Source organism: Quercus suber, unplaced genomic scaffold (assembly GCF_002906115.3).
Source record: "Quercus suber isolate HL8 unplaced genomic scaffold, Cork oak 2.0 scaffold_101, whole genome shotgun sequence".
NCBI lineage: Eukaryota > Viridiplantae > Streptophyta > Magnoliopsida > Fagales > Fagaceae > Quercus > Quercus suber.
This window is the reverse complement of record NW_027069566.1, coordinates 1,222,495-1,233,055: the sequence shown is the minus strand read 5'-3', so window position 1 is coordinate 1,233,055 and position 10,561 is coordinate 1,222,495. Positions and strand designations below refer to the sequence as shown.

The 10,561-nt window shown below is 33.2% G+C and overlaps 1 pseudogene; it reads left to right on the top strand.

Moving 5' to 3' along the window:
• The first annotated feature begins 3,835 nt into the window (after positions 1 to 3,835).
• Positions 3,836 to 5,557, top strand: LOC112026597 (probable ubiquitin-like-specific protease 2A; annotated as a pseudogene).
• The last annotated feature ends 5,004 nt before the right edge of the window (positions 5,558 to 10,561 follow it).

The window sequence follows — 10,561 nt, the reverse complement described above, 5'->3', positions numbered from 1 at the left end:
ATAAAATAAACATTAAATAAGAGGTAAAACTATTTATTGTGTATGAAGATTATGATTATATATATATATTTATTTATTTATATAATTTCCCTAGTTAGAGTTTGATTAGTCTTAAGTTTAAATTTTGTATTATAATATTTAATTGTTGATTATTGATTTAATTAAGTGAATGTAATGGTTGATTTTATTGCACTATAAAGTTTTCAATGTCCTTTGTATAGCCATTTTTATTTTATTTCTTATTCCTCTAGACCACCTTTTTATTTTCCAAATAACGGTTATTAATTGACGTTTGATTTCATTTCTTTTTTTCTTCCTTCATTTATTCTTTATTACTTTGTATGTTCACTTGCTAGTTGTAAATTTTATGGTTATCAATAAAAAATAGATATCATGGATGGCTTAAATAGTTATAGATATAGTTACGTTAGTGGTATGTCAAAGGTTTTTTTTCCTTCTGAATTTTCAAGAAAATATGAAAGGCATTTCTCTAGTTTGGTCTCAATCAATTAAGATATCCATAATATATTAATGGAAATAATAATGAGCCTTAAATATTTTTAATGTATGAAGTGGTTAGGTTAGTAGCATGTCAAAGGTTTTATAAAAAAAAATTTTAAAATAATTCCAAGGAAATGTAAAATGCCTTTTTCATAAAAAAGAATTTGTGACTTTTTGAATGGTAGAAATATGATTGTTTTACTTACCTTGTTTATAGATTTCATTATTAAGTTATAAACATCTAAATTAAAGTAAATGAACATATAAATGCAAAATTATATGTAAAGTTACAACAGCACAAGATAAATATGTATAGATAATTTTTTTTTTTTAATTCATGAATCATTATTTCACTGTTTACTTTCATTTTGCAAAAAACTTTACACAAACTCCTCTTTTGTGACAACTTTTTTTTTTCTTTTTGCCGAAACAACTTAAGGATATTAAGACTTAAGTTAACACATGTGATAATTGTAAAACACGTCAGTGATATGAAAAATAGAAATATTTAAATATTTAAAAAACATTTTTAGTAGATTGTAATATAAAACATTTTTTCTCAATATTTTATGTAACTTTTGCCATAAGATCAATATTGTTGGCATCCTTTAAAGATGATACATAATATTTTTGAGAAGAAGAAGAAGAAGAAGTAGAGACAATGCTAACACATAATATAAAATTATTAAGCTTGCGTGATTTAAATTTGTGGCAAAAAAAGTATTAATGTATCTATGATAAAAGTTTTTATCTAAATGATATATAGTAGTTCATATTTTTTTAGACTTGATTCAAAAAGTTCATTCTCAATAACAATAAACATCAAATTATCTAAGTCATTCTATGTAATATAATAACAATATACTATTATACACTATATGTATAATGCAGTAGGATAATATTTAATCAAAGAGAATATAGAAGATAACAACTTAAAACACAAAACTAAATTACATCAACTCAAAGTAAAATTCTAATTAACACAAAAATTCATCAACCTAAAGAATTGATGCAATAAAAAAAATCAAACAAAAAATGAAAAACAAATTGAGAGAGAGAGAGAGAGAGAGAGAGAGAGAGAGAAGTAACCTTTTTTGTGTGAGAAAACTATGCATAGAATGAAAAAGAAAATGTCAAATTTATAGTAAGATATTGAGAATAAGAAGAGTCAAAATAAAGGAAGATAAAAAGGTAGAGAAAGAATGATATTAAGATAGAAAGTAGTGGGGAGATGAAGAAGTAAAAGGAAAGGAGAGTTTTGGAAAATTAATAATAAAAATAATGGTTAAAAGATATTTTAATTTTTAAATAATTAAGTCACCTTAAATGAGAAAATGTTTAAAAAAATATATAAGAAAAATTGAAAACAAAAAATGATGACGTGGCGGCTGATGTGGCTCAACGTGAGCGTAGCAACATTAAATGCTACGCTTCAGCTTTTAGTAATATATAGATAGGTATTTTGGGAGAGGGAGGGAACTCAGGGAAAAAGAATTTTTTTTGTGATACTAGAAGAACTCACTAAAATAAAAAAGAAAAAAAAAAAAAGGAGTCATACCCAATGCACAAATTCTTCCAATTGTCTATTTACAAAAATCTAAAAAATAAAAGTCGTACCTAGTACACAAAGGTACACAAATTCCAATCACTTTTAATTGAATCCTCCAAATGCCTATTTACAATAAATAAATAAATAAATAAATAAATAAAAGTTGGGTACAATTGCCTACTTACAAAAACCTAAAAAATAAAAGTCATACCCAAAGCACAAATTCTAAATAAGATGACTTCAAATTGAATCCTCCAATTGCCTTGCATTCTTAAACAAGATGTGAGACACGTGGTGTTTACCTTCAATTTTCTTTTTGAACAGGTTAATTCTCAAGCTTGAATCTGCAATATGTATTTTTCCCACTTGGCATCGCATTGGGGCCGACCATGATGTGCTTTTATTATCATCCTTCCCTCCTATTATTACTCACTTTTGAATCATGTGCTTTATTATCATCCTTCCCTCATGTCAATACTCACTTTTGAATCATGTCCAGTGATTGTCCCCATCAAAATTATTATTAGTTGTGAAATCTACCATTGTTGGATCATCTGTATCAACTGTAGGATTTGAATCAAAAACTGTATCCATTGAAGTGTTGTTCCGAGGTAGATGCATCATAAAATTAACATTAGGATCTTGAGATTGAGGTAGCCAGTTAACCGACTGTGGATAGAGAGTGCTACTTGCAGGTTGCTCTTCTGTTAACAATGCCATCAATGAACCAAAGGAGTTCACCCTTGTGACATTCCACACATTTTGCATACCTGTGTGTTCAGCTTCAACCAACAAACAGTTTTCAAAGTTGCTTGTTGGGTTCATTTCTTTTTGCAAGTCAGGTACTAAGTTGTTCAATGGCTCCACCTCTAAGTAAGGGTCATAATCAAATTGAAATTGATTGTCACTCAGCAATTGGCTTTGAATATCATCTACGATTTGAGTGTCTGAAATAGGCCAAGCTGCTGACACATTATAGTTTTGACCAGATATGGCTGGATTTACTTGGGTTGGTATAGCCATAGAAAAGGGCCTTTGCATTTGATCCCTCCCTAGAACGTTTGCAGGATTAATCATCCTTTGATACCACATTGCCATCCTTGGATCATCAACTCCTTGGTTGCTAATGGCTCCATCTGAATGTGGAGAGAAATCCATAACTATATCATCACAAAAGATTTGAAAACCAAGTTAGAGTACAATTGAAGCCTTAGAACAGTGTGGAATTGGAATATGCACAATGCAATACCTGATATTGGTGAAGTTGAATTTGTCGTAAGAAGGTATTGTTTGTGGGCTTGTTCATATGCCTGAATTTGTTGAATTGATTTAATTGGCGAATGCATACTTGAGAATGGTAAAGCTAACTGCCAATGTCTATAAAAATCCAAAGAAAATTCTTTACTGCCATTGTAGCAATCTGTCTGGAAGTAAGGAGTACTAAGACTTGGGAAAGGTCTTTGGCTCGACTTTAACAAATTGGGGTCACATTGCAGGAGCTTCTCATAGTGTTTGTCAAGGGTTCCTGGAGGAAATTCAAGATAGTGCAACCTGAGGATAGCATGCCAACAACAAAATTCATTATAATTCCTTGAAGTCTTGAACAGAATAAGACATTTACAACTAGAAAAATAATTCATTAATGAGTAAACCTTCAGTCTGGAGGTGGCGTAAATGGGCTTATTTAAGCCACTAATAAATGAATGCCATCTTAGATTAGTATTGAAAAACCAATACACTTTAGCGCACACAATTATATCTCAATTAAACTCAAAATCCTCAAACATGTATACAAGATTCAGACCTGAAGAATTGCTCCTCCAACGCTTAAGTCCATTACATCTCCTCCTCTCCTCTGAGCATTGGAGCTCCACTGTGCCGCAGGCGCCGCCACACACGTCATCTATGGAGCTGACACCGCCGTACTGGACCTAAGGTTTGTTCTTTTGATTAGATTCTTAAGTGGTAGGTTCAAACCCTATTAAAAAAAAAAAATCTGATTGTGTGTGTTTTTTTTTTTTTTTTTTTTTTCATATATGCAAAACAAATTGCTCTGGTAAAAAAAAATCTGATTGTGTGTGTTTTTTTTTTTTTTTTTTTTTTTCATATATGCAAAACAAATTGCTCTGGTGTCTTTGACTTAACTATTCCAACACTTAAATACCAGAAATTGAATGTTTGTGCTGTAATGGGTTAAAATATCTGACTACTTAAATTGAATTTATCTTATGATAGGTGGTTGTAGTTCAGGAGAACAGTGGAAAATTCAAAGGAATAGGCGTGTGGAAGCTTCCTACTGGGTTTGTTAATGAAGTGAGCTTTTCAGAAGATAAGAAAACATCCTTTACATACCTCGATTGCTTATGGTTTGAGTTGCATAGGAAATCGGCCTATAAAACCAAGGTGCTAACATGGATTCAGAAGGACATTTTTTCAAATATGTTTTGGTTCCTATTGTTTGCTGGTAGGTTTCTTTCCATTAACTAGACTGAACATTTTGTTTATTGTCAATGGATGGGATTTTATGATGCTGCCTTGTTTCTTTGTCCTAGAGATATAATTGGATTTTATTGTTTCAAATACCATTTCTTTAGGTTTCACTGGAGCCTCTTGATCTTCTGCCACTTTGGTGAGAGCACAAAATCAGAAACAATAACACCGTGCATGTTGTTGCTGGACTCACTTGAGGAGGCAAACCCAGGTCAGCTTGAACCAGATATAAGAAAGTATGTATACCAAAACCTGTCTCCGTGTGTTGGTATAATTGTTTATTCAATGTTTTGATTTTGATTTTTTTTTTTTTTTTTTTTAATTTCCTTCAGATTTGTATTGGACATCTATAAAGCAGAGGGTAGGCTTGAGAGTAAAGACTCTTTATCAAATTCCTCTCTTGGTGGCTAAGGTGATCGTTAATACGTGCTCTTGATTAATTTCCACCTCAATCCTATTGTTTTTCACTTGTATTTACATCCAGAACAATAAGAAAGTGGAATTTTTTTATATTTAATTTTAGGTGCCACAACAGAGAAATGGTGAGGAATGCCGCAGATTTGTTCTCTACTTCATTAACTTGTTCATGGAGAGTGCTCCAGAGGATTTTAGCACTCAGCATTTTCCTTACTACGTGAGTTCTCCTTGTTGTCTCGTTTATTATATGAAGTATCAAAACGAATATGTAGACTTATTAAAAAAAAAAAGAAAAAGAATATTTTAGATGTTGTGCTGGAGTTAACCTTTCTCTGTAATTTCTTGCAGATGAAAGATAATTGGTTTACCCTGAAAGCTTGAAAGGCTTCTGTGAGAAAATTGAGTCCTTGAAAGAGAAAAGTGATGTTGATGAGTTTCTGTAGTTGATTTCTGACAGCTTGATAGGTTTAAGGTTGTTGTCAATGTATTAGGAAATGACAATTTGTCCATATATTTAATTTTTAGGATGTGTTTATGTCATTGAGGCATGTATATTTGTAAATAAAGGTGCTAATTAATGATTGATTTAGCATTTGGCTATTTAGATTTCTTCTTTCCTTCTTCCTCTTCTGTGTTTGTTTCCTCTCTCTCTCTCTCTCCTGGGAAATATACAGTAAGAAGACTCGCCATACCTATAATGTTACTGCAGCTGGAGATGAGTAATTATAAGCGGTCTCAAAGTTAAGTGATGGCAATAAAGGCCATAACCAATTGCAGTACCAGCACAGCAGTTTCTAATTGCTAGATAACTTATTTTAAAACAGGGTGTTTTAAAGGTATAACACTTTAGGTTTATGGTTCAGTGACATCTGTGAGGTTTCTAATCTCCATTCTCTGCTTGTTGTAAGCATTAAAAAGAAAGAAAAGAAAAAAGGCTTAATATCAGTAGGTTGAAGTTAGTATATACAGCATGTGAAAAAACACTTTCCTGTAAAACAAGACAGTGAAAACCTCACAGATGTGGCTCCATAGACGACGTGTGCGGCGGCGCCAACGGCGCGGTGGAGCTCCGGTGCTCAGAGGAGAGGAGGAGATGTAAGGGTTTAGGCGTTGGAGGAGCTGTTCTTCAGGTCTGAATCATGTATACGTGTTTGAGGATTTTGAGATTAATTGAGATATAATTGTGTGTGCTAAAGTGTATTAGTTTTTCAATACCAATCTGACGTGGCATTCATTTATTGGTGGCGTAAATAAGCCCATTTACACCACCTCCTGACTGAAGGTTTACTCTTCATTAATTAGCAAAAAAATCATTAGAACTCCTAAAACAGAATAACACATTTACAACTAGAAAAATATGTGTTGAAAGACGTGACAAAATAACAAATGAACTAAACAAATATTGTAATGTAGAAACCAAAAGCAATGTCAACTATAAAATTTCAAAAATAGAAAACAATACAAACCTGTAAGTTTGAGCTTGATTATCAGTAAAGTCTGAACTTATCTTCCATAATTTTAGCTCGAATTCCTATAATATCAGACCATTGTATTTCAATCTTTTTCTTCAAAGCATTCTCTAGAATTTCCCATACTAGTTTTCGCTTGGCAAAATAAATCTTTACTAACAAAGCACCTTCACGTGGAGGTTGTACCTGCACATTTTTTTTTTCCTTAGATATGGTAAGAGTTTAAAATTTTAAATTGTGGTAAAAAATTGAGATGTTACCATCCATGAGCCTATTCTTAAGAGTGATGCACCAAAATTCTTAAATCCTTAGAGATTAGGTTATGGACCAAATTAGATCTTGAATCAGTTTTAGTTTTACAAAAGTAATCCAGTTGTAATTAGCTCATCAAATTTAGTTTTAAAGTAGATCATGGGTGCTTTCAAGTTAAACTATAGTTTTTTATTTTATTTTATAAGTAACGTAAGAAATTTTATTAGAAAAAACCAACCAAGTACACTGGAAATGTACTAGAGTGGCACAAATCAAGAGCCCATATTACAACAATCAATAAGATCGGAGAGAGAAAAACAAGAATAAAAAGGCAAAACTACACTCCAATCAAGGAGAGTATGGAAAAAGAAAGATTTAATGTCAAAAATAGACCGTTTACAATCCTCAAAGTATCTAGCATTCTGCTCCTGCCATAAGAACCAAAACAAAAAATGTGGCACGAACCTCCATAAATCTATATTTCAATGCATACCAAACTTGCCCTGCCAAGAAGCCAGCAACTCACTAACATTATATGGCATAACCCAATGAATACCAAACAAACAAAAAACCATTGACCACAATTCATAAGCTATAGGACATTGAAGGAGAAGGTGATCCATCGATTCCCTGCACCTTTTACACATAAAGCACCACTCTATCGCTGTAATATGCCTCTTCCAAAGATTATCTATAGTTAAGATCTTTCCTAAGGCAGCAGTTCAAGAAAAGAACGTTACTCTAGGAGGAACCTTTTATTTCCACACCCTTTTCCAAGGGAAATCATAAACAAAAGGAGATAAAGAGTGATAGAAACTTCGAACCTCAAAACCTCTACTCAATGTTGGCTTCCAGCAAAGTCTATCAGCACCAACGCCCCACACATTTGTGGAATAAAGCACATCCTAAAACAAATCGATTGATGCTTCCTCCCAATCTTGCGGAGGATAACGAAACAGAATGTTCCAATGCAGCCACCCATCAGAGAACTGCATAACCTCCGACACTAAAAACTCCTTGTTCTGACTACTACTGTACAATTCTGGAAATGCTACCTTAAGAGAACAATTCCTACACCATTTATCCTCCCAAAACCTTACTCTAGTACCATCACCCACATCAAACTGAAGGAATTTAGAGAAGTCTAGCCAACCACTTCTATTGGATTTCTACACACTAACACCATAAGTCCCTAACACCAATTTAGTGCACCAACCACTCCCTCCATCCCCATATTTTGCCTCAATAACCTTCCTCCAAAGGGCATCTCTCTCTGTTCCATATCTCCATAACCATTTGCCTAACGAAGCAGAATTAAATCTTCTCAGCCGTCAAATCCCTAAACCTTCATTCTGCACCGACATACAAACCTTAGCCCATTCCACCAGAGGTATCTTAGGAGCATCAATACCACTCCAAAGAAAGTCTCTTTGTAGTTTCTCCATACGATTAGCCACCTTTACTGGAATAGTTACTTTGCCCCCCTTAGATAAATACATCATCTTTCATCTAGATAAATGCCTCTCCATCTTCTCCAATACAAGGTTCCAAATTGTCTCCTCTTTATGTGTAGCACCCAACGGAAGGCCCAAGTATTTCAAGGGAAGCGAAGGCTGCCAACAACCCAAAATCTCCACTAATTCTTCCATATTAGGCACGATACCAATTGGTATCAATTCTGACTTTAAAAAATTAATTAAAACAACTTTGGATTGAGTTGGTAGACCTGTGCAATATCAATCAATTTAAGTTACTATTTGTTTCACTTTCATATCTCTTGGTTGTCTTTTGTCAAAACACAAGATGAAATTTGTGTCAACCCTTATAATTTTGATCCTAATCCTATTTGACCTTACCACTATTTGAATATTACTGGGGATTCTTGAACCTTTATTCATTTGAGGGTACATAGGATAATAGTTTTAAGGTAAAAATGCCATCATTAGTAAATTTATTTATTTTTATATCACACAACGACAATAGTGCACCCAAGTAGTAATTAGTTTGGGGCTTTTGGTTGCTTCATGCCTCCCTCCCTCTTATTAGAGAAAGCCTCTATAATGGATAAAATTTATTGTTTTACTTTGTATTGTAATCATATCAACATATTGACTAATGATTAATGAGACCTATCAATGTTGAAGTGAATGGGAAATCTTGAAGATTTCACTGCCTAAAGGCTAGAATGGCCTTACAAGACAAATCGATCTGTCCCTATTCTAGAAGATGATAATATGAAGTCTTTGGCTATTTTCTTTTTTGTAGACAATTGATTGAGAGAGGTTAAAAACAAACCATGTTTGGGGATAGTATCGAGTGAAAGTAGTTAAGGTTGTGGAGGTTCAACAGTTCAAGTGAAATCTATTATTTTGTTTGGAATATTTGTAGAAAATGTACTACTTATTAGATCCAAACTCTCAATAAGGAAAAATTATATTAATACCTATTCTCCTTTTTGTGGTAGTAAAAAATGAAACTCTTGACCCTTGTAGAGGCTTGTGGTTTGCCTTGGAGATTAATATCATAAATATTATATGTCACCTCCATCCAATGTAGTCAGTTTCGTACTGTACCGGCCGGTACGGCCGATATTTTTCGTACCGGTGCCTGGAACGGTACAGAAACGTCCTCATTCCGTACCGGTTTAAATACCGGCGTTACCGGAAGTGTTCCGGCTGTACCGGCCAAAATACCGGATTTCGACCGGAAAATGAATACCGGCCCGAAACAGAAACGTAGATTTCTTTGAAATTTTTCACTCACCTGAGATAATTTCTCAACAAAATTTCATGATTTGATGCATCTTTCACGTATCTCGGTCTCTTTTCTGCTTAGCTATCCATTTTTCTTCGTGTTCTCTGCAACGTCTGTGTTGCTCTGATGTTTTTCTTCTTCATTTTTTTATGTCTCACTGTTTCTCAAAGATTTTGAGTTTTCTTTTGAGTGCCCACGTGATAACTAACCAAAGGTAAGGAGAAGACTTGCTTTTTGAAATTTGAAATGAGATAAGACTCATCAGTAGAGGTAAACATGTGGAGGAGATAAAATCAAGGTAAAAATAAAGAAAGATAAATTGCAAAAGTAAAAGAGGATGAGTGGAGGTGATTAACAACTTGTTGGCAGATGATGGCAATTGAAAATTGATACACATGTACCAAAACAAAAATAAAAATATTATATTTATAATATTTTTACAATATTTTTATAATAAATTTTAAATTTTAGGATGTTATTATTTTTTTAAAAATATTATATATATATTAAATTTATAAAATAGCGGTAAACCCGAAACGGTACACCGGTATTGACCGGTACCGAAATATATCGTTTCACTGGCCAAACCGGTACAACCTCCGGTACGAAATTGACTCCCTTGCCTTCATCCCTACACAATATTCAATATTGTTCTTTTTAAAACAAACACAATATTCAATATTGTTACTTGTTTGGGGTCCCATATTGATGACAAGAGATAAGCCAATGTGACGTCCGTCCAGCTGCAAATGCATGCTGGGGCTCCAACTCCAAAACTATTTTTTTTCCCCACTTTTCATAGGTACTACCATTTTAATTTTTCTATTCTTGTGTTGGTTGACCAATTGTAATTTATTGAAGTGTCTTTTTTTTTTCTTTTTTTTTTCTTTTTTATATAAAGTATTTTTAAGTAGTCGTGCAAATGCAATTTGTTGATTATTTTAATCATTTGTGGCCGTTTTCTTTAATTTTAAATATAGGCTATATAGGAATGGAGTTCAACTGTCAAGTTCCACCATCTCTTTGAGTTTATTTTATCCTGCATGCCCTCAGACTTCTAGGTTCTTCTATAAGAAATATCATTTACTCATGGCTTTACATGTACATACCGACCAACATAGAGGCTAGC